At 43.1% G+C, this 25,655-nt stretch overlaps 1 protein-coding gene across 1 annotated transcript in view; it reads left to right on the top strand.

Moving 5' to 3' along the window:
* The first annotated feature begins 231 nt into the window (after nt 1–231).
* Nucleotides 232–25,655, top strand: part of ENTPD3 (ectonucleoside triphosphate diphosphohydrolase 3) — an 87,428-nt gene continuing 62,004 nt past the window's right edge. Inside the window, exon 1 of the mRNA XM_069730049.1 lies at nt 232–566. The gene's annotated coding sequence lies outside the window, so the exon portion shown is untranslated. The remainder of the gene's footprint in view (nt 567–25,655) is intronic.

The following is a 25,655-nucleotide window of genomic DNA, read 5'->3' as shown; positions in this document are numbered from 1 at the left end:
AAGTAATTAAACAGGAACCCAAAAAATGCTAAATTGTGGAAAAAAATGGCAAAAAAGTCTTCTTTTTTGTATAGTGTTGCTTATATTTTCTAAATGCCAACAATCTGACCACAGCGCTTTTTACTGCAAAAAATTGAAATATAATGTTTTTAAAAAAAATATTCGCTGCTAGATAAAAATTGTAAAAAATGTTTTGGTCAAGTTCAAGAAGTAATGTTTTCCCCGGATTGTGACTTATTGTGACATTAGGAGCAGCCTCGCTGAGGAATGTATATGAGGCAGGCTCGCTCTGCCCACCTACTGTGGAACCAATCTCCCCTTTGCCTCTTTGTAGATTTGTGGCTACTCCCCTGCTGGGGGTGCGGTTAGCATAGCAGCCCTGTCTGTACTACACAATGCTCCATCTGCACCCATTCATTTCCACTCTGCTCACTACATCTCTATCTTACTTCTTTGCTTCTGCTCAAAGCCCTGGGACAACAGCCTTTTCCTATTGCATCTGACTGAGCTGCAGTGTTCTGTGACTGTCAGGTCTACACTACTTGTTCCCTGAGCTGGAGAGAGCGGTAAGCATTATTTATAACGTGACTTCTGTACTGCATATATAAGGCTTATACGTGGTTTCACATCGCTCGTTAGTCCATAGCTCTGGGCCTCACTTGTAGTAATAGTCCATGCAATATGACCGATGATGAGCCATCGAATTATAATCCGCGCATTTATTCCACAACGATAACGAGATCATAGATGTTTTACGTTATGGGAAAATGGATTGGACTTGAATAAAACCTTGCATGGATTGCTGATCCTATCGATGTGATACTTGCATATCTTTGCCTATCTAGAGTCTTAAGATGGCCATTCAGTAGTGGTTTTAGTAATCGGAAAGACCGTGTCATCAATTCAAGTGCTCAGGTGTAATCGCTGTCATATTTGAGCCATCAATCAAATGAAAGAACGATACAGATAATGCCATTATTATAGACACCTTACCAATCTTCACACCTAGTCACAGATCGATGCAGGGGTCTACCGACACTTTATTAATCAGCACCGTCATCTCAACTAGATGTATCCAGACTGATGGAAAACCTGTCGTTTCTAGGCTGTCATCTACCCAAATTTCTAATATATTGCCAGTTTCTTCGCTGTCCTCCTGCGTGATGGACACCAATGTTACCCAACTCCTTCTATTGACTATTATGGGTTCATTGGATTTCCATCAAAGTGTCAGTCATTTATTATCCATCATAAAATGCACTGGTCAAAATTTAGAAAATGATTTTCAGGGCTTGTGTACATAATCATATCTTCAGTCCGAGTGCTATCTGTTAAAAAAAAAATTGGATTACACTCGAACCAATGTTATTCAGTGGGGCAATGCAGATTAATGATTTTTTTTTCACTGAACAAATCTGTGTGTGAAAATAAAAATCACAGTATAGGTCTATGGGAGCAAGAAAAAAAAAATTGGATGCCACAGTGTGTAGCATACATATTTACGGATACAGGACACACTGCAATTCTGTAATGTTGTAAATGGTTAAAAGCTACTGTAAAAATGCAGATGGCACACTGATGACAAGTGAGAAAAATTTGTCACACTTTTCTTGATGAAACTGAATGATTTTTTTATATGCTCGTATGAATCTGCCCTAACTGTATATGGAAAGCCTAATACACTTTTCATTTAGCCTCTATAAATATGATGAACCAACAGGTCTATGCCTACTTCCAAGGTATTATTCTTGGACATATGTAGACATTGAATTATACCAGATGAGGTATCACACCATCATTTTATAAAACCGCAGTATGAAGCATTTCCCTGATGTCTTAGTTTCTGGTTGGGGAAATGGGAGTTTTCATCACATTGGACTAAAGGCCCCTTCACATTAAGCGACGCTGCAGCGATACCGACAACGATCCGGATCGCTGCAGCGTCGCTGTTTGGTCGCTGGAGAGCTGTCACACAGACCGCTCTCCAGCGACCAACTATGCCGGTAACCAGGGTAAACATCGGGTAACTAAGCGCAGGGCCGTGCTTAGTAACCCGATGTTTACCCTGGATACCATGCTAAAAGTTAAAAAAAACAAACACTAGATACTTACCTACAGCCGTCTGTCCTCCAGCGCTGCGCTCTGCTTCTCTGCTCTCCTCCTGTACTGTCTGTGAGCCGGAAAGCAGAGCGGTGACGTCACCGCTCTGCTTTCCGGCTCACAGACAGTACAGGAGGAGTGCAGAGCGCAGCGCTGGAGGACAGACAGCGGTAGGTAAGTATGTAGTGTTTGTTTTTTTTAACTTTTAGCATGGTATCCAGGGTAAACATCGGGTTACTAAGCGCGGCCCTGCGCTTAGTTACCCGATGTTTACCCTGGTTACCAGTGAAGACATTGCTGGATCGGTGTCACACACGCCGATCCAGCGATGTCTCCAGGGAGTCCAGCGACCAAATAAAGTTCTGGACTTTGTTCAGCGACCAACGATCTCCCAGCAGGGGCCTGATCGTTGGTCGCTGTCACACAGAACGATTTCATTAACGATATCGTTGCTACGTCACAAATAGCAACGATATCGTTAACAATATCGTTATGTGTGAAGGTACCTTTACTTGGATTCTAATTAACAATTCCACTTCCCTGCTGTGAATTGTTATCTCTCATCAGAATTGTCACAGTTCACTAACATTAACATAGCTGCAGATCAGAGAAAGGGATCTGAGGCAAACTGATCAGCAGAATCCAACGATTTAGGTGGCCACACATATTAGACGTATGTTGGCCAAATAATCATTTCCCAACTCCCTCATACACAGAAATACTACAAAGCCCCCCCTCATACACATTAGGCTAATGATGGCAGAGCCTAGTCATATCGACTGGTTTGGCCGACAGTTTAAACTGTATGGGACCTCTGTTAATTGACTGTCAGAAGAGTAAAAGATCCTGCATGTCTGATTTCAGACTGCTGATCCTTCTGTTATCTTGCGATAAGACATAATCTGGGATGGCGCTCTCATAGAAAACACAAAACCATACCACTGAAAGAGTGCATCTGTGCATGGAAGAACCGGGCCAAGATGGCTGCCTAATACCTTATGGCAGGCTTCAGAGAGACCCGTTGGCAGAATGTTGTGGCAACGGCTGATCCTTTTGCTTGACAAGGAGATAAGCAACTGAATTCTAATCGCCTTATAACCCCCAACATAATATGTTAGGAGACAGCCAGAAGACCTCCATGCAAGATCAGTGGGGTTGGCCTCACTTATCTGTCTTATGGCCTACTGTATATATGGTAAATCTGTCTCCAGTAAGAAGCTGAGATTTCATTATATCCTTCTATTTGACATGACTTCTTTGCTAATGTGTACATGGTCCTAATTCGAATACTCAATTCTGAACAGGGCACCTGTGCACTATGTGCCTTTTATAAAACTGGTTTCATTTTTTGTCCGTGTGAAAAAACTGAGTTTAATTGGTTAACACCCCAGGGTCCTGGTTGTTACAGTGGCATTGCTTTCCTCACAGGGAGAGTGATGTCACGTTTAGAAGCGAAGGAAGATCTTCTTTATCAGGTAACCACAAACATACTAAATGTTCACACTCCAGGCCAGAAGGGGGAGCTCTAAACCCAGTTTAAGGGGAACTTCCCTATATATACATTCTGGACTGGAGGGAAAGTCAGAGAGTGCCAGACAGCAGACTGGAACAGTCTGCCAGAGGAAGGAACTGAGTGCAGTCAGAGATTGCCAGAGAGGAGCTGGTCAAGGAACTTCAGCTTAGGCGGAGCTGGTAAAAAAGGAGTGTAGCTGGGCAGACGTGGGAGTCTGTAGCTCCTGGCAAGCAGAGAAGAGAGCAGTTGGAAAGACTGGAGGGGCTGTGCAGCCATGAGGGTGCTGCAGCTCCTGGAGAAAGAGAGCATAGGAAGACGAACAGATTTGTAGAGAGCATGCAGGAGAGCGAAGCGCAGGAGAGTGACACCTGGGGAGGACAGCTGCGATTGGGCTACCTCCCTGTAGAGCACAGATTCCGGTACCCGGAACACAGAGGTTGTGTCAGACTGTAGGAGGCACAGCAGAAACCAACAGGATAGTTGGACTACACGTAACATGTCCGCCCTAATACCCAAGAGACACAGTGGCGCATAGAGCCCAGGTCGTGATGGAGACCCTGTGGAAAGGCTCGAGTCACCTGTCATACGGGTTGGTGTCCCACCTTTAAGGAGGACAGAGAACTGTGAGGACCTTGATAGGAGCCACAGGCAGCAAGGAACTATACCAAAGCGCTGGTAGGAAGGCTTCTAACTCCACCTGGTAAAGGGGACTCTGAACTTTCTTCCAAGCTGGCCAGACCCTGCCTGTACCTGTGCTCTGGTGCCCTGGACTGCGGTTGCCTGAAGCCTTTAGTAAACAATGTAAAGAGACTGCAAACCTCTGTCCTTCGTTTCTTACTGCACTACCCACCATCTTCATCTACACACCGAGAGCCCTGGGGACCGAACTTGACCTGTGGGAAGTTATACCATCTTAACTGCCATGACATCACCCAAGAGGATCCCTTTAAACAGCGTCGGTCCCCAGTGACCGAATACCACATGTGGCGTCACAAACATTTCTTATTTTACAAACTATATTCTAAATCCCTTAAAAGACCTTTCCCTTTTACTTGAGTGCCCAGGGCCACAGACCGGGTCGCTGCCACCGTGACCACCCCTTTAATTGCATATAAAGGCACGGATGATTGACCTCGTGGAGACCAAAACATCCAACACCGCGGAGACACCATCACGTGATGGTGTCTCCGTGGTGTTGGATGTTTTGGTCTCCACGAGGTCAATCATCCGTGCCTTTATAGACTTTCTACTAGGCACTGCTCCTGATAGCCAGTTTCCTACTCCACACTGATGAGGGGCAAAAACCCCGAAACAGCTGTCTGTGGATGGATAACATGCTTGGCATAGGTGGTTTTCCTTTATTGGATGTTTTCCTTTATTGGATGCTGCCCTTCCCTTGGTTGTTCCGTCCCGGGGAAAGGCCTGGCTATTCACTGCCTGCGTTGAGAAACACGTGATGGTGTCTCCGCAGCTCCTCTACATGCACCCCTTTAATTGCGACTGAACCCGGTACCGAGTACCCCACGGCCCTGGCGGGCGACTCAATTGGATCCGTTTTTTTAACATTGAAGTCTATGGCAAATAGATCCGTTAAATAGCCATCTGTTTCTCACCCATTTAAAAAGGATCAATTTTTTGCTTACTGGATCAGTTTCAAATAGATAATTACTTGAAAGTTCACATGTCCAGTAGTATATGTAAAATATTTATTTTTATATCTCCAGTAAGCAAAAAACAGACATTATTCAAATGAGAGAAAAACAGATGGCTAATTAACGGAACCATTTTCCATAAACTTCAATGTTAAAAATTACGGATCCAGTTGAAATCATTTTTTTTTTCAAGTGGACAAAGTTGTGTCAAAGTCAGTTGTGTCTACGCAACTTTTTTTGTCAACGGGTTGCTGCTGGATTTATTCTAAAGGATGATTACTGGACATGTGAATTTAGCCTTAAAAGGGTATACTCAAGTTTGAAAGTTACCCCCTATTGATAAGCTGAGGCTATGTGCACACGTTGCGGATTTTGCTGCGGATCTGCAGCTGTTTTTCAATGGTTGTACAGTACCATGTAAGCATATGGAAAACAAAATCCGCAGTACACATGCTGCTGAAAAAAACGCGCGGAAACGCAGCGTTGTTTTTTCCTCAGCATGTCAATTCTTTGTGCGGATTCTGCAGTGGTTTACAAATGCTCCTCAATAGGAATCCGCAGGTGTAAAACCGCAGGGGAATCCGCACAAAAAAACTCTGTAAATCCGTGGGTAATCCGCAGTGCGGTTTACCTGCAGATTTTGCAAAAAAACAGTGCGGAAAAATCCGCACACCAATCCGCAACGTGTGCACATAGCCTAAGAAATAACTTCTTAATAGCTGGGGGTCTGATCACTGGGACCTCCAATGATCAATTACCAGAACTCTGAAAAGCCCCGTATGACTAGTGTAGGGATTCATCATACGCTCTGCCACTCCGTTCATTCTTAATGAGACCACCGGAGATAACTGAGCACTTCACTCCTTTGTTCTTTTGCACTCCCATAATAAGGAATGAAGCATCAGTGCACATGATCAACCTCTGCTCCATTCTTGGTATCAGTCTGGTCCCAGAGATCCGACCTCCAGTGATTGGGGAGTTATTTCCTATTTGTCAGGTGATTGCCAGCCTGTTTTCACTAACCTGTTATCGATAAACAAGCATTCCCAGAAATGGTTGTCGCCAATGTAAGTGCACCTTATCAGCAGCTGCGGGAATAGCAAGTCTCCTATTATCATTATGCTAGAAATCATTCATTTCCCATAAGTATTAATGCCAGTGTCTCACTATGGTTGTACAAAGGCTTTCGTTACAGATGAGTCTTTGATTTGGACAAACCACATTAAAGGGAACTTGTCAGCAGTTTTGGTCGATATAAATTACGGCCACGCCCTTACAGGGCTTATCTACAGCATTCTATAATGCTGTAAATAATCCCCCCCCGATCCGACCTGCAAGAGGAGAAAAATAACTTTTATTATACTCACCTGCAGTGCGGTCCGGTGGGTGTCGCAAGTCTTGGTCCGGAGCCTCCCATTTTCTTGTGATGCCTCCCTTGTTTGCTTCACAGGCTTCCCGTCATCGCGCTCCTGCGCAGGTGTACTTATCTGTCCTGTTGAGGCACTGGGCCTCTTACCTTTCCGGCGCCTGTGCACTGCAGTACTTTGTGCTGCCATCAAAAGGGCAGATAAGTACACCTGTGCAGAAGCGTGATGCCGGGGAGCCATGAAGCAAGCAGGAGGGCGGCATCACAAGAAGATGGGAGGCGGCGGACCAGGACCTGCGACACCCATCAGACCGGACCGCCCTGAGTGAGTATAAGAAAACTTATTTTTCTTTTCTTGCAGGTTGGATCGGGGGCTTATCTACAGCATTATAGAATGCTGTAGATAAGCCCTGAAAGGCGATGTCCGTAGCTCGTATCAGCCAAACTTGGTGACAGGTTCCCTATACAAAATATAGTAGAGGGTGATAGAGGTACAATTTGAATATGCATCACAGTCTTAATAGCCAAAAAGAACCACTCCAAGAGGCTACAACTCCTTCAGCAACTTAGGCTTCTTTTATACTTACCGTGTTTTTTGCAGCCTGTTATTGCAGGCCTTTTTTGCGGGCTGTATTGCCGCAATTTTCACGGTCTGCCGCAATAATGGACCACAAAAAACTTGCTGATTGATATTTATCTTGTTTCCAATACTATGGCCAAAGTATTGGGGAAAAAAACGGCGTTCCGCAAAAACCAGAAGTCACGGTGCACCAGAAAAACCCAAGCTTTTGTTGTTTTTGCAGCCCCATTGGTTTTCAATGGGGCTCTGACCGTAAGCTGTGGAAAAATATCGAGTAGGCTCGATATTTTTTCACAGCCGTAAATACGGCCATACGGCGCTCCGTGGAATTATTGTGGCCCGTTTTTGCGGCCCCATAGAAATATATTGGGGACGAAAAACTACAGTAAGTGTAAAAGAAGCCTAAGGCACTATTGGATAACAGAGATTCAGTAATTACATGTGTACTCTGACAGCAAACTTTGGTTCAAGTCCAAAGGTTGGTCTTTCTAGCAATTGACCACTGTGCATATCTGCACTCTGAAATAAATATCTGTCAGTCATGGAATGAGAACATACCCTGGACTTAAAGCAGTAGTCTCATATCCAAGATCCTATCCCAATATCTAGTAAGTGCAATAATAATAATAATATTAGCAAATACCTCCAGTTAGAAATATAGTATAGTTTTTCTGATTCAATATGTCGCTTACCCCATGTGCAGAGCATTGCAGGTATTCATGGTTATGACCATTAGCAACTAGCCAACTGTCACTTCATCAGTGGTTGTAACCATGGTTACCTAAGGTCCTGCAATGGGGAAAGAGACATGGCGAATCAGAAAAACTATACTACATTTCTAACTGGAGATATTTGCTAATATTATTATTATTACACCTACCACATACTGGGATAGGATCTTGTAGATGAGAATATCCCTTTAAGGAAATATGGTCCAAAAAAAGAAAAAAAGGTGGCACTCACCATCCAGTTAAACAGTTCTGAAATTAATCCATAAATATATATACTCACTGAACTAAATGATTTCCCAAGGATTGATTGTATTTTATTTTGAACTCGTTCAAGAGCCTTTTGATAAACAACACAGCCTACTTCTTCTGCAGCACCACACTGTTCTCCTTTAGACCTCGTTCACACGTTATTTGGTCAGTATTTTTACCTCAGTATTTGTAAGCTAAAACTTGGAGTAAAACAATCAGAGGAAAACTATATTAGAAACACGTCACCATTTCTGTATTTTTCTCCCACTTGTGGTTTTGGCTTATAAATACTGAGGTAAAATACTGACCAAATACTAAACCTGTGAATGTGGCCTTATACACAGCTTCCACCTGCAGCGCCTCACTCTTCTCTATACACAGCCTCATGCTGCAGCAGCACCTCACTTCTCTTATTTTCCCCTCACTCCTCTCATTTTACACCTTACACCTGTCATTTTCCGATCAGTCCACTATTTTCCCTTCGCTCCACTATTTTTCCCTCGCTTCACTATTTTTCCCTTGCTCCGCTATTTTCCCTTCGCTCCACTATTTTCCCCTCCTCTCATTTTCACCTCACTCCTCTCTTCCCCTCACACGTGAACAGCAACTTCCTGTTATGAGCACAGCGGTGTAATCCATGTAATCCCTTGACGTAATGCCTCATAGGAGCAACTCCATTCTAGACACGACGGAGCTGGATGTGGTCTGTGCTTGCCATGCACTGATACTCTGAAGGAGGCAGTCCTGATTGTAGCTTGCAGTGGCTGGGACGATATATCTACATTGGATTTATCTTTTTGGTGTGCACCCATATTCATACAGTTGTCTGGTGTTCAGCTAACACACAGGTTGATTTTCAATCACAGCTGTGATAATCACAGAAGTGCCCGTAGTACACTCCTTATCACAAACACATCCCTTTATGGAAAACTTATCTGAAATTTATACCCCAAATAATGGCATGTCTGTAAAAATGCTTTTATAGTGAACCTGTCAGCAGGATTTTGCTAACTAAACTGCAAGCGCTGTCATGTTGCTGCTGTTATACTGATTAAAATGATACCTGGAGTGAAGAAATCCGTCTTGTGGTTCTTGTGTAATCGGTGTTAGAAGTTTCCAGTTAATGAACTGCCCGTACTCCGGGGTGGGACTATAGGGAGAGTCTTATCTTGCTGCTATAGGCCAGAGAAACCAAGGAGAGACCAGCACAAAGTTTTCCCCAAAACCCAAACATGTTCCTCATCAGAGAGAGACAGACTGTGCTTCAGGGCGGCCAGTGAGCAAGTCTGTCCTTGGTTTGTCTGGCCTAGAGTAGGAAGATAAGACTCTGCCTACAGTCCCACCCCAGAGAACAGACACATCATTAACCTATTTCTGACCTCGGACGGGATAGTACGTCCGAGGTCAGATCCCCCTCTTTGATGCAGGCTCACCGCCGGAGCCCTGCATCAAAGTTTTGAACAGCTGACATGTGCCCGCAATAGCGCCAGGTGAAATCGCGATTCACCCGCTACTATTAACTAGTTAAATGCCGCTGTCAAACGCTGACAGCGGCATTTAACCGGCGCTTCCGGCCAGATCCAGTGCACGACAGATGAAACGGATGGCCATCCATAACAATCCGTCGCTAATACAAGTCTATGGGAAAATGCAGGAATGAATTTTTTTTCACTACTTAGATAAAAGAGAACCTAGACATGTTTGGTGTCAATGAACTCGTAATGACCTGGAGAATTTAGTGAACCTAGCAAAAAAGGCAAGCAAAAAAACAAGTGTGAGATTGCACTTTTTTGCAATTTCACCGCACTTGGAATTTTTTTCCCGTTTTCTAGTACACGAAATGGTAAAACCAATGATGTCGTTCAAAAGTACAACTCGTCCCGCAAAAAATAAGCCCTCACATGGCCATATTGATGGAAAAATAAAAAAGTTATGGCTCTGGGAAGGAGGGGAGCGAAAAACGAACACGGAAAAATGGAAAATCCCAAGGTCATGAAGGGGTTAAATGGTGCTTGACACTTTGGAGAACACTAATAGACGGATATGCTAAGGATAATCCTAGACTCCAACACAAAATCTTGTTTGTTCTATTGTGTTTTCACACTTCCTTTACTTCGTGTGAAACTGTATTTTTGTATATTTTACCTTATGTTCTTGTGGATGATGATCATCATTATCATAAAAAAAAAATATCGCCATTTATCCATGTTCCAGGGGAGACCTGGCCATCTACAGTATATCTCTCTGGCAGCAGGAACCTGGCAGTATTGTAATGATGGCTCTGTGCCTGCACTGATAAAAGAATGTGTGGTTGACAATCTTATGCTATACTGGCGGGCATCTATGTGCGCCTGTGTTGCCACTTATGTACTTGTGCATGCCCAGTTCACTTAGTAAAGTACTATGCATACTCTAGGCGATATTTGTGCTATGGTTGTCAGTGTATTATACCGTAGCACTAATAAAGACTTGCCATTGTCATATACACATTAGTAACCCCTTCTTCACCCTTCAGCCTCTTTCACCTTCCTGACCAGACCAAATTTTACAATTCTGTCCAACGTCACTTTATGTGGTAATAACTCTGAAACACTTAAAAACATATGCCAGTGATTCTGAGCTATTTTTTCATTAAATATTATACTTCATGTTAGTGGTAAATTTTGGTTGATAAGATTAACGTTTATGAAAATATCAAAACTTTGTCGAAAGCGTGAAAATTTAGCAACTTTCAAACTTTGAATTTTCATGCCCTTAAAGGGAACCTGTCATGTCCCCCATGCCCTCCAACACAGCATCATTCACCTATGGATGGGAAAATTCCCTGTCTAACCGGCCCTGCATAATGTTATTGAGTGAAAACAAGGTATAAAAAAAAGCATGTACTGTATAAAGTCCCAGTTTTTTATGGTTGAGGGCTTTGACTAGTCGATGGAGTGTTATTTGCCCCAGACTAGTAAGCTCCCCTTCCATGTTATCACGCCACGAGCAGCATCAAAATTTTCCCCGCTAATATGAAGCAAACAGGTAGAACTAGTTTAACATTTCTATTACTTGTATGCCCATATTAATAGGTCATAGGACAACATCTGCAAGAAATTTGTATTTTCTCCGCATGTTTGCGTGGATTTCCTCCGGGTATTCCGGTTTCCTCCCACACTCCAAAGACATACTGATAAGGAATTTAGATTGTGAGCCCCAATGGGGACAGTGTCAATAATAAGAAGGAATGTCCAGCTTCACCAAATCCGTAAAAAAGAGTTTTCTTTATTCACAAACTTTAAACATAGAGGATACAGACTTCAGCACGAACCATATGGGTAAGAATCTCAACGCGTTTCTGGAGACTAAGCTCCCTTAATCAATTTGATTCGTGCTGAAGTCTATATCCTCTATGTTTAAAGTTTGTGAATAAAGAAAACTCTTTTTTACGGATTCGGTGAAGCTGGACATTCCTTCTTTTTTTTTTACTTTACACGCCTGGACACTGCGGGTCCGTGCTCCCGAAGATTGGTTTATGCATCACGGGTGAGCTGGCTTATTTTTCCTCTTTCCAAGTGTCAATAATGCCTGTAAAGTCCTGTGGAATTAATGGCGCTATATAAGTGAGAAAAATAAATAAATATACATCTCGGTGGATGACAGATTCCCTTTCATAATAGGGACATCTCTGGATCATAGGCCAGACGGCGTCCAGTGTTTCCATCTTCTTCATTATAGAGAACTTCATTCTGGGGATTCAGTCTGAATCATGTATTTCAGAGATTTACACAGAAACCTTGGTGTAAGTGCTCAGCGTAGAGTGCAGGATAAATGTGCACCGAGCCTTGCTGCGATTTTTGGGAGGCAGAATAAACAAATCAACAGCAGGTCAAGAATTAGTTTTATTTATTCTTTACACCATTCCAATTGATAATATAAGTGATTAGACGACTTTATTCTTAGGGTCGGTGCAATTACAGCAATATCAGGTTTTTATGTTTGGCTGCTGTCTCACACTGAAAGATGTTTTTTTGCGCATCACCATATTTTGAGAGCTATAATTTTTCTATATTTCTGCCGACAGTCATGTGATGGCCTGTTTTTGTGTAGCAAGTTGACATTTTCTCTTGGAACATCTACAAGGCTCTTTGTAGAAAGGGATGCCCCCTGGTCTCCCAAAAGAGTAGATAAATCTCCTAGGCGCTGCTGAATCATCAAGAAAAGCAGCTCTTCTGGAAGTTTTCCTGAGTGTGGCATTGGAATGCTTGACATTTAGAAGAAGCCATAGCATCCAGGTACAAATTTAGGGGTTGAAAATGGGGCCTTGGAATGACCATTTTCTTTAAAAAGAAGGCATATTCATGAAGAAATTTTGACAATTTCTCACGTACACACTCCAGGATTTGACTCTTCTGAAAGTTGCCAAGTTTGATTTTAGTTAGAAAAGATTTGTGACTCTGTTCTTACAGAACATACGGCCAAATAAAAAACGTAGAGATCTCTTTAATTCCGAGTTAAAAGGTAATTTAATATTAAAGAATAGTATATATGAGAAAGGCCAGGGTGTAATAAACTGTGTAGCCTACACATATTATCTAAGGTGTCAATGATGTCACTTTCTCTTCTCATTATCATGTCACCATAAGTGAAATTTCCTCTAGTTAAATTCAGTACAGACAGATATTGGCAACTACGCAAACTTGCTATTCAATTATGAACTGCGTGGGTGGAAAAGTTTAAAAACACATCAAACATCATATAAAAACCATGGTAAATGACTTGTATTATACAGCTTGTGGCAGCATGTCTGAGTTTTCTGGAATTTTCCTACGTATGAGAAAATATAGTGAAATATATATTAATGTGAGGAATAAAAAATGTATTCTTTATTAGTGAGTACACATAGTATATCTCCACATGGAAGCTTGAAAGATGTTTAATGTTACCCCCATCTCCTCCGCAAATTACAGCCTTGAAGATTTCTCCTGATAAAGATTTTTAAATGGTCATGTCCCCCATGCCCTCCAACCCAGCACCATTCACCTATGTATGATTAAACTCCCTCTTTATCCAGTCCTGTATAACATAAATGCTTTAAGGCCCTGTCACACATAGCGACGCTTAAGCGATCCCGACAACGATACGACCTGTCAGGGATCGTTGCTGCGTCGCTATGTGGTCGCTGGTGAGATGTCAAACAGTGAGATCTCCCCAACGACGCAGCAGCGATGCGGCGACCTGTACAACGATGCTATTTCATGACGATTCAATGGGACGTCCTGTCAACGAGGTCGTTGGTAAGGTGTCAAACACAGCGATGTGTGCTACCCAGCAGGACCTCAACGATCAAAAAACGGTCCAGGCCATTCTGACACGACCAGCGATCTCACAGCAGGGGCCTGGTCGCTGCTACGTGTCACACATAGCGAGATCGCTACTGAGGTCGCTGTTGCGTCACAAAACTTGTGACTCAGCAGCGATCTCGCTGTGTGTGACGGGGGCTTTAGAAAAAGCATATATAACCTCCGTTTACCCTATGCTAATTAGGGCTTTGACTTAGTCGATGGGGTGTTAGTGCCACAGACTAGTCAGCCCTCTTTCCATGTTATCACGTCCCATGTTATCATGTTGCCACTCATGCAAATTGTTATCACGCCGACAGGGGAGTGATAAAATGGAAAGAGGACTGAGTAGTCTGGGGAACTAACGCCCCATTGTCTACTCCAATCCCTCAATAGGATAGGAGAAGCGGAGGTTATAAAATGTTTAACTGGATTGTGTTATATAGGACTGGCTAGGGACAGGGCCGGTGGCAGCACACGGCACACCAAGGCAAGTGCCGGGACTCTGACCAGATTGGGGACACCAGCACGCTATGGTGGACTGGTGCCAGTACTGACACCAGCGAGTGGGCCCCCTACACTTGATCTGGGCCCCAACACTTGCAATACTTACCTCCCCGCTCCACCGCTGTGGCATCTTCCGCGTCTTCTGACTGTGATGTTTAAGTCAGAGGGCGCAATGACATAACATCTGTGCACCCTCTGCCCGAACAGGCACAGTGCAGAGAGCGACACGGTGGAGTGAGGAGAGTCCGGAGCAGAGCAGCGGCCAGTGAGCAGAGGTATTTCTCTTTTATTTTTTTCCTTTTATTATGGTTGAAGCATAATATGGGGCCCATCATACATTTTGAGCATCATATATGGGGCCATCATACACTGGAACATCATATATGGGGCCCATCTTACACTGGAGCATCATATATGGGCCAATCATACACTGAAGCATCATATATGGGGCCCATCATACACTGGAGCATCATATATGGGGCACATCAAACATTGAAGCATCATATATGGGGCCCATCATATACTGGAGCATCATATGGAGTCCATTATATATGGAGCATCCTATGGAGCCCATTATATATGGAACATCATATGTTATATGTATTTGGTTATATATATCTGGTTTCTGACCTATTGTAGAATATACAATAGATATCACTCATGTAATTTAAGAAGTAACTAATTTTTTGGCATTGTACTATACCTATTTTTCCATGCCGTATCTGTGCATCATGAATTGTGGTATTTGTTAAATGGGCCCACGAAAACCTGGAGCCGGCCCTTGTTAAGGAGACAGTTTAATCACTCATAGCTGAATGCTGCTGGATTAGAGGGCATAGGGGACCTGACAAATGCAACCTGAATATGCAAATTTTCTCTTCAAAGCAGAAGAGAACTAGAACTCTAGTGTCACTTATTGGAAGCAGCGATTCTAAAAGTCAATATCAACTCTCTAAGGCCTGTCCCACACGTCCAGATAATTCCGGTACCGGAAAAATCGGTACCGGAGTTGTCCGTGTGCTCACGTGGCACACGTGCGGCAGCCGTGTGCCGTCCGTGTGCCGACTGAGTACCACACGCACCGTGCAGGAGACAGCGCTACAGTAAGCGCTGTCCCCTGCTTTTTTTGTTGAAATAAAGTTCCCGGTAAGCTCCCCGCCCCCTCCCCCTGTGCGCCCGCCCGCTGGCATTAAAATACTTACCCAGCTCCCTCGGCGCTTCCTCTCAGCGTCGCAGCTCTTCCTGTATGAGCGGTCACAGTGATGAATATGCGGCTCCACCTCCCATAGGGGAAATCTTCATATCTGCTCCTGGATTCGGACCAGTGACCTTTTGCTTGGGAATCAACCTAATAACACACTGAGCTATTAGGTAATGTGAGAACAGATTGTAATTTGTTGGAAGAAAAAGATTTTTTGACCACCAGGGGAAAAACAGTAACAATGCAGTGACATGACAAGAATCTGCATAACTAATCATAAGCTAACTAGTTGCAAGTCTATAAAATGATGATAGTCTCATTTTAGAAGCTGTAGTGGATGGTGAGATATTCAGTCGGAAAGTCAAATGTTCAAAACATTGTTACCTTTTTGTTCGGCAGTGTAAGGGTATGTGCACACGTACAGAGCTCCTCTGCGGATTTTTCCGCAGCGGATTTGATAAATCCGCAGGGGAAAACCGCTGCGTTTTTTACTGCGGATTTATCGTGTTTTCTAGTGTGGATTTACATCTGCAGTTTTCTATTGGAGCAGGTGTAAAAACGCTGCGGATTCGGCACAAAGAATTGACATGCTGCAGAAAATAAAATGCTGCGTTTCCGCATGTTTTTTTCCGCAGCATGGGCACAAAGGCACAAGCGTTTTTTGTTTCCCATATGTTTACATTGTACTGTAAACTCATGGGAAACTGCTGCGGCTCCGCAGCTGCGGAAACGCTGCGGTTCCGCAGCAAAATCCGCATCGTGTGCACATAGCCTAAGTCTCCTCACTCTGACATGCCAGGCTTGGCTTTTCACTCTCCACAAAGAGTAACGTTACCCTTTAGGCTGCCGTCACACTAGCAGTATTTGGTCAGTATTTGTAAGCCAAAACCAGGAGTTGGTGATAAATGCAATTATACTTTTAACTCTATTTGTACCATTCCTGGTTTTGGCTTACAAATATTGATGTAAACTACTGACCAAATACTGCTAGTGTGGCGGCAGCCTTAGACTTAAATGCAACCTGAAAACCTACCTTTTCAGTCTATTTTGCAAGCTTCCATATCCCTGTCTCCACTATACAAATGTATAAATAGCTGCTAACCTTTTCGATTTCTTCCCTTTATTTATGTAGATTGTACACTATCGGAGTCTAACCCTAGGTTTCCCATTATGGGAAGTGATGGTATAGCATTAGGATATGTCAGCGTATTATGATCACTAGAAGTCTTAAAGGGAACCTGTCACCTGAATTTGGCGGGACCGGTTTTCGGTCATATGGGCGGAGTTTTCAGGTGTTTGATTCACCCTTTCCTTACCCGCTGGCTGCATGCTGGCCGCAATATTGGATTGAAGTTCATTCTATGTCCTCCGTAGTACACGCCTGCGCAAGGCAATCTTGCCTTGCGCAGGCGTGTACTACAGAGGACAGAAAATGGGACCGGTTTTCGGTCATATGGGCGGAGTTTTTGGGTGTTTGATTCACCCTTACCTTACCCGCTGGCTGCATGCTGGCCGCAATATTGGATTGAAGTTCATTCTATGTCCTCCGTAGTACACGCCTGTGCAAGGCAATCTTTGCCTTTTTTTTTCAGGATTTTCTCTGAGGCAAGATAGTTTTCCTGTTTCTATCTTTAGGGGTAGTTAGTTTTCAGGCTGTGACGAGGTGCCTAGGGAGTGACAGGAGCATCCCACGGCTACTTCTAGTGTTGTGTTGAGCTTAGGGACTGTGGTCAGTACAGGTACCACTTCCTTCAGAGCTCGTCCCATGTTGCTCCTAAACCACCAGATCATAACAGTACAAGTGGCCAAAAATGAATTAAATGCATCTCAAAAGAAGGAAAAAATTCTGAGCCATTTTTTTTTCTGTGCTCTCTTTTGTCTATTTTTTCCTCTTGATCTCTGGGTGGTTCAGGATTTATGCTCTGGCATGGATGTTCAGGGTTTGTTTTCTCGTGTGGATCAACTTGCTGCGAGAGTACAGAGTATCCAAGATTATTTTGTCCAGACTCTGGCTTTGGAGCCTAGAATTCCTACTCCTAATTTGTTTTTTGGAGACAGATCCAAGTTTTTGAACTTTAAAAATAACTGCAAATTGTTTTTTGCTTTGAAACCCCGTTCTTCTGGTGATCCCATTCAGCAAGTTAAAATCATCATATCCTTGCTGCGTGGTGACCATCAGGACTGGGCATTCTCCCTTGAATCAGGGGATACAGCATTGCTGAATGTAGACGCATTTTTTCAAGCGCTCGGATTATTGTATGACGAACCTAATTCTGTGGATCATGCAGAAAAAACCCTGTTGGCCTTGTGTCAAGGTCAGGAAGCGGCAGAATTATACTGCCAGAAATTTAGGAAATGGTCTGTGCTCACTAAATGGAATGAGGATGCTCTGGCTGCTATTTTCAGAAAAGGTCTTTCTGAAGCCCTTAAAAATGTTATGGTGGGCTTCCCTACGCTTACTGGTTTGAGCGAATCTATGTCTCTAGCCATTCAGATTGATCGGCGTTTGCGCGAGCGCAAAGCTATGCACCATATGGCAGTGTCCTCTGAGCAGAGTCCTGAACCTATGCAATGTGATAGGATTTTGACTAGAACAGAACGGCAGGAATTCAGACGTCAGAATAGGCTGTGTTTTTACTGTGGTGATTCTGCTCATGTTATTTCTGATTGCCCTAAATGTACTAGGAGGGTCGCTAGGTCTGTTACCATTAGTACTGTACAGCCTAAATTTCTTTTATCTGTGACCCTGATTTGCTCATTGTCGTCCTTTTCTGTCATGGCATTTGTGGATTCAGGCGCTGCCCTGAACTTAATGGACTTAGAATTCGCCAGGCGCTGTGGTTTTTCCTTGCAGCCTTTGCAGAGCCCTATTCCTTTGAGGGGCATTGATGCTACTCCATTGGCCAAGGATAAACCTCAGTACTGGACGCAGATGACCATGTACATGGCTCCTGCACATCAGGAAAATTGCCGTTTTCTGGTGTTGCATAACCTGCATGATGTTGTTGTACTGGGTTTTCCATGGTTACAGGAACATAATCCGGTGCTGGATTGGAAAACTATGTCTGTGACTAGTTGGGGTTGTCAAGGGGTACATAGTGACGTTCCTTTGATGTCAATTTCCTCTTCCCCCTCTTCTGAGGTCCCTGAGTTTTTGTCGGATTTCCAGGATGTATTTGATGAGCCCAAGTCCAGTTCCCTTCCCTTCCTCCACATAGGGACTGTGATTGTGCTATTAACTTGATTCCTGGTTGTAAGTTCCCTAAGGGCCGACTTTTCAATCTGTCTGTGCCAGAGCATGCCGCCATGCGGAGCTATGTTAAGGAATTTTTGGAGAAAGGGCATATTCGGCCGTCTTCATCACCATTGGGAGTGGGTTTCTTTTTTGTTGCTAAGAAGGATGGCTCCTTGAGACCCTGTAGAAATTATTGTCTTCTTAATAAGATCAAATTCCAATACCCCTTGCCTTTGCTTTCTGATTTGTTTGCTCAGATTAAGGGGGCTAGTTGGTTTACTAAGATTGACCTCCGAGGGGCATATAATCTTGTTCGTATTAAACAGAGTGACGAATGGAAAACTGCATTTAATACGCCCGAAGGCCATTTTGAATACCTTGTGATGCCATTCGGGCTCTCTAATGCTCCATCTGTGTTCCAATCCTTCATGCATGATATTTTCTGCAATTATCTTGATAAATTCATGGTTGTATATTTGGATGATATTTTGTTTTTTTCCGATGATTGGGAGTCTCATGTGAAGCAGGTCAGGATGGTGTTCCAGATCCTTCGTGATAATGCTTTATTTGTGAAGGGGTCTAAGTGCCTATTCGGAGTTCAGAAGGTCTCTTTTTTGGGTTTTATTTTTTCTCCCTCGTCTATGGAAATGGATCCTGTTAAGGTCCAAGCTATTCATGACTGGATTCAACCCACATCTGTGAAGAGCCTTCAAAAATTTTTGGGCTTTGCTAATTTCTATCGCTGTTTCATTGCCAACTTTTCCAGTGTGGTTAAGCCCCTTACTGATTTGACGAAGAAAGGCGCTGATGTTACGAATTGGTCCTCTGCGGCTGTTGAGGCCTTTCGGGAGCTTAAATGCCGATTTACTTCTGCCCCTGTGTTGCGTCAGCTGGATGTTTCTCTTCCTTTTCAGGTTGAGGTTGACGCTTCTGAGATTGGGGCAGGGGCCGTTTTATCTCAGAGGGATTCTGATGGTTCTTTGATGAAACCGTGTGCTTTTTTTTCCAGAAAGTTTTCACCTGCGGAACGCAATGATGTCGGCAATCGGGAGTTGTTGGCTATGAAGTGGGCGTTTGAGGAGTGGCGACATTGGCTTGAGGGAGCTAAGCACCGCGTTGTGGTCTTGACTTATCATAAGAATCTTATTTACCTCGAGTCGGCCAAGCGGCTGAATCCTAGACAGGCTCGATGGTCCCTGTTTTTCTCCCGTTTTGATTTTGTGGTCTCATATCTTCCGGGATCTAAGAATGTTAAGGCTGATGCCCTGTCTAGGAGTTTTTCGCCTGATTTTCCTGGAGTCCTTGAGCCGGTTGGCATTCTTAAGGAAGGGGTGATTCTTTCTGCCATCTCCCCTGATTTGCGGCGGGTGCTTCGGGAATTTCAGGCTGATAGGCCTGACCGCTGTCCAGTGGGGAAGCTGTTTGTTCCTGATGGATGGACAAGTAAGGTGATTTCTGAGGTTCATTGTTCAGTGTTGGCTGGTCATTCTGGGATTTTTGGTACCAGAGATTTGGTTGCTAGGTCCTTTTGGTGGCCTTCCTTGTCGCGCGCTGTGCGTGCTTTTGTGCAGTCCTGTGGGACTTGCGCCCGAGCTAAGCCTTGCTGTTCCCGCGCTAGTGGGTTGCTTTTGCCTTTGCCAGTCCCTGAGAGGCCCTGGACGCATATTTCCATGGATTTTATTTTGGATCTTCCTGTTTCCCAGAAGATGTCTGTTATCTGGGTTGTTTGTGACCGGTTCTCTAAAATGGTCCATCTTGTACCTTTGCCTAAGTTGCCTTCCTCCTCAGATTTGGTTCCATTTGGTTCCTCCGGTGGTTGTAAGTGGCACTTTTGTGAGTTCTGCTCTTGGGCTCCCTCCGGTGGTTTAAAGTGGAGTGGCTGCTCCTTGGATTTAGCTGTCAGCAGCTGCTTCCACTGATTGTCTATTCTGCTCGGCTATTTAGCCTGGCTCTTTCCTTCAGCTTGTGCCACTTGTCAATGGTTCCTGGTTGGATTCACATCTCTTTGGATTTCCCTGTTATCCTGACCAGTTCAGCAAAGCTAAGTCCTTGCTTGCTCTTTTCTGTCCACAGGTTGTGGACTTATCCGTTCTGTGCTTTCTATGTTTGTCCAGCTTGTCAGTATGAATTAATTCTGTGATGCTGGAAGCTCTGGGAAGCAGATTTACCCTCTACACCTTTAGTCAGGTGTGGAGATTTTTGTAAACTCTGTGTGGATTTTTTGTAGTGTTTTATACTGACCGCACAGTATTCCATCCTGTCCTATCTATTTAGCTAGACTGGCCTCCTGTGCTCATCCTGGTTTCATTCTGTGTATGTCTTTTCCCTCTCCACTCACAGTCATTACTTGTGGCTGGCTATCTATCCTTTGGGGATTTTCTCTGAGGCAAGATAGTTTCCCTGTTCCTATCTTTAGGGGGTAGTTAGTTCTCAGGCTGTGACGAGGTGCCTAGGGAGTGACAGGAGCATCCCACGGCTATTTCTAGTGTTGTGTTGAGCTTAGGGACTGCGGTCAGTACAGGTACCACTTCCTTCAGAGCTCGTCCCATGTTGCTCCTAAACCACCAGATCATAACAGGAATCGCCCTGTAAATTTTCATACCCAAAATTAACACCTGCATCAAATTAGATGTGCTCGATAGTCTGCATCTAAAAAGGAGTGATCACACCTTGGAGAGCTGTTGCACCAAGTGGACTGACATGAATCATGGCTCCAACACGAGAGATATCAATTGAAACAAAGGAGAAGATTATCAAACTCTTAAAAGAGGGTAAATCATCACGCAATGTTGCAAAAGAAGTTGGTTGTTCAGTCAGCTGTGTCTAAAATCTGGACCAAATACAAACAACATGGGAAGGTTGCTAAAGGCAAACATACTGGTAGACCAAGGAAGACATCAAAGCATCAAGACCAGAAACTTAAAGCAATATGTCTCCAAAACAGGAAATGCACAACAAAACAAATGAGGAACAAATGGGTGGAAACTGGAGTCAACATCTGTGACTGAACTGTAAGAAACCGCCTAAAGGAAATGGGATTTACATACAGAAAAGCTAAACGAAAGCCATCATTAATACCTAAATAGAAAAAAACAAGGTTACAATGGGCTAAGGAAAAGCAATCGTGAACTGTGGATGACTGGATGAAATTCATATTCAGTGATGAATCGCAAATCTGCTTCGGGCAAGGTGATGATGCTAGAACTTTTGCTTGGTGCCGTTCCAGTGAGATTTATAAAGATGACTGCCTGAAGAGAACATGCAAATTTCCACAGTCATTGATGATATGGGACTGCATGTCAGGTAAAGACACTGGGGAGATGGCTGTCATTACATCTTCAATAAATGCACATGTTTATGTTGATATTTTGGACACTTCTTATCCAATCAATTGAAAGGATGTTTGGGGATGATGAAATAATTTTTCAAGATGATAATGCATCCTGCCAGAGCAAAATTTGTGAAAACATTACTTGAAAAAAGACACATAAGATCAATGTCATTACCTGCAAATAGTCCGCATCTCAATCCAATTGAAAATCTTTGGTGGAAGTTGAAGAAAATGGTCCATGACAAGGCTCCAACCTGCAAAGCTGATCTGGCAACAGCAATCAGAGAGAGTTGGAGCCAGATTGATGAAGAGTACTGTTTGACACTCATTAAGTTAATGCCTCAGAGACTGCAAGCTGTTAGAAAAGCCAGAGGTGGTGCAACAAAATACTAGTGATGTTTTGGAGTGTTATTTTTGTTTGTTTTTCATGATTCCATAATTTTTTCCTCAGAATTGAGTGATTCCATAATTTTTCCCCTATGCTTGGTTAAAAAAATTAACCATTACTGACTACCACATTTTTTTGTTCTTGATTTCTTTTATTGTTTCTTAAAGCCAGAAAGTTGACATTTGAAATGACTTTAGTTTTGAGCCAAGTCTGTGATGGTTTTTTTTTTTTCTCTACAAAATTAAACAACTGAATTAACATCCTCCAAGGCCGGTGATTCCATAATTTTTGCCAGGGGTTGTACCTGATATATATGCAGGTTCCTATCAGCTTCAACTTCCATTTCACAGCCAGCCAGTGCTGCGATACAGCAGACCTGTGAGAGCTGCGTCATCAAAGTGTCTGTTTTACCTGCAGATTTACCACAGATTTACTGCATTTTTTGCTGCAGAATCCGCACAAAGAATTGACATGCTGCGGAAAATAAACCGCAGCGTTTACGTGCGGTATTTTCCGCAGCATATGCACTACAGATTTGGGTTTCCATAGGTTTACATGGTACTATACAATGCATGGAAAACTGCAGCGAATCCGCAGCCAAATCCACAACGTGTGCACAGACCCTCAGGATACATGCAATGGAAGATTCACCGTAAAGTCACCTATAATGTGTACAATTCAATTGAAAAACTGAAATCATTTTGGGTGGAAAAAAATAAAATAAAGAACTAAAAATGTGGTTGCATAAATATGTACACCCTTAAACTAATATTCAGTTTTTTTGAATAGTAGTTCAACAGCATGGCGCATCTAAAATTTTTCAATTTTTGTCCACTCTGCCTTGCAGTAGCACTCCTAATCTGTCAGATTGTGAGGTGATTGCCTGTGCACAGCGCCCTCTCGCTGGGCTATTCCAAGACTTTAATCTTGTTCTGGCGAAGCCCCTCTTTTGTTGATTTGAACGTATGCTTGGGGTCATCGTCATGCTGAAAGTTGAAATTCCTCCTGATATTCAGCTTTTTAGCACAGGTCTGAAAGTTGCGAAAGTGACTGATATTTAGAACTGTTAATAATTCCCTCCACCTTGATGAGAGTCCAAGTTACAGCTGCTGAAAAAACAGCCCCAAAGCATAATGCTGCATTCACCATGCCTCACTGTGGGTATGGCATTATTTTGATGATGGGCAGTGTTGTCTTTGTGCCAAACATACCTTTTGGAATCATGACCATAAAGTTTAACCTTGGTCTCATTAGACCAAAACACTTTCCCATTTGCTATTAGCAAACTTGATGTAAGTTTCATCAAAATATAAATAAATCTAATATATAAAGCTGAATGTGTGTGTGTAGGTGTGTATGTCCGGGATTGGCATCTGCACTGTCACAAAATTTTGCACAGTCACACGTCTGGACCCCGAGAGCATCGTAGGCTATGTTGTGAGGCGAAATTTTAACCCCGCGCGTTCCAATTCAAACAATTTTGCCCCTATCTACATAACAGGGAAAAAGTGAAAGGAAAAGTGTTGGAGGCAAATTGACAGCTGCCAGATGTGAACAAGGGGGACTTAAAGAGTGAGAGCAATGGCGCCAAAGAGTATATACTGTACAGTTACTAAGGTGGGGCCCCGACATGGGATACTCACCACACACGGGGATATGAACACACACACAAAATGCACCACACACTACCACGTGCTTGAACACATATACCACCCTCAGCACAAATTTCACCACACATACACCAACCTCACCACATAAAAGTCGAAACACAAAAGTTGCCGCTCAAAACTCGCCACGCACAAAACTCACCACATGCAAAACTAGGCTCACGCAAAACTCGCCACACGTGCAAAACTCACCTCATGGAAAACTCGCCACACGCAAAACTTGCACACGTGGAAAAATTACCACATGCACAAAAGTTGCAACACTTTCAAAAGTTGCCTCACACAAAACTTGCACATACTCAAAACGCACCACACATAAAATTCGCCACGCGCAAAACTTGCCATGCGCAAAACTTGCTGCACACAACTTGCTACACTAACCTGTCACATGCAACTCAACACACAAAAAGTTGCTACACGCATGTCGCCACACAAAACTCATCTCACAAAAGTTGCTACATGCATGTCGATATACGCAACTCAACGCACACAACTTGACACATGAAACTCGCCCTAGAACACACACAAGTCTGGTATTCTTCAAAAATAAAAATCTGATTAATAAGCAGACAAACTACAAGAGCAACAAATGTACCATATAGGAAATACGGCAGCTGTCAGTCACATGACGTGTCTATTATGTGTATGTGTGAGCTAATATATACTTAAAAAAGATTAATCCGAGGACATCAGAGGAATCAATTATTCTGAAGAGTATATTTATTCATTGAAGACCAGACATACAGTCAAAAAAACCAACGTTTCGGCCAAAATTGGCCTTTATCAAGGCAAAGATCTACAAAAGTATAATGACAAAAAAAAGAAAATTAATATATATATGAAAATCATCATTCAGATACATATAACATCATAACTAATGTCCTGGTCCAAGACCATCTTACAGCAGAGAGTCCAAATATACATAAGTGTATACATACACGCAATAGGTTCATACTATGAGCCATTATATAATTTGCCAAACTCAATATAAACAGATGGTGACTCTACTAACAGCATTCCAAAAGGGGTTAATAAACAATATAACTGTCCTATATTGTCAATAATGTCCATGATAAACATGGTATATCCGAGTGGAATCCTATAAGATAAAATAAAAGAACACACACGGTTACCTGTATGGTGGTATAAAGAGGGGAACTGAAAAACAATAGAGGTACAGAGGAGTAAATGACCTGAGTGAAAAGCGCACCATACGCAGACTAAAGGCAACCCTGTGAAGTAAGGGGATAAACATACCAGGTGAATGTGAAGTGCGGGATCCGAGATACAGCCGCCATGTAGGAAGGTGTGCGTCCCTAATGAGAATTGGCGTCTTTATATGACGAAGGTGCTATGCGCAAACCGGAAGGAGAGAGCCCGGAAGAAGGGAAAGGAGAAAGCCAAGCAACAGCGCATGTGCCGACTAGCTGAATCGCGCATGCGCAGTAATCAAAAGCCAGACGGAAGTGGGGCAACAACCCTGAAAACAAGGCAGGAAGAACGAAAAAGAAAAAGGCAGATAGGGAAAGTATAATTGCCAAGAGAAGAGCATAGTTTAACCCTAAATCGGGAGGGTATAAAGAAGGGAATACCACCCAACAGACAGTACCCACAAACCTGAAGGAGAATAGCACACCACAAGGCTGTGAGGATCCACCGGATTATGTCTATATAAGAAAAGAAAAACAAAATTTATCTATATATGATCATCATGTGTAGATATATATATATAACAATATCACATTACAATCGTGAGCAACAATATAATAACATACAAATATAAGTAACCATCTATATAATAAAAAGGAAAA

This window comes from Ranitomeya imitator, chromosome 6, assembly GCF_032444005.1.
Source record: "Ranitomeya imitator isolate aRanImi1 chromosome 6, aRanImi1.pri, whole genome shotgun sequence".
NCBI lineage: Eukaryota > Metazoa > Chordata > Amphibia > Anura > Dendrobatidae > Ranitomeya > Ranitomeya imitator.
This window is presented reverse-complemented; position numbering and strand designations above follow the sequence as displayed.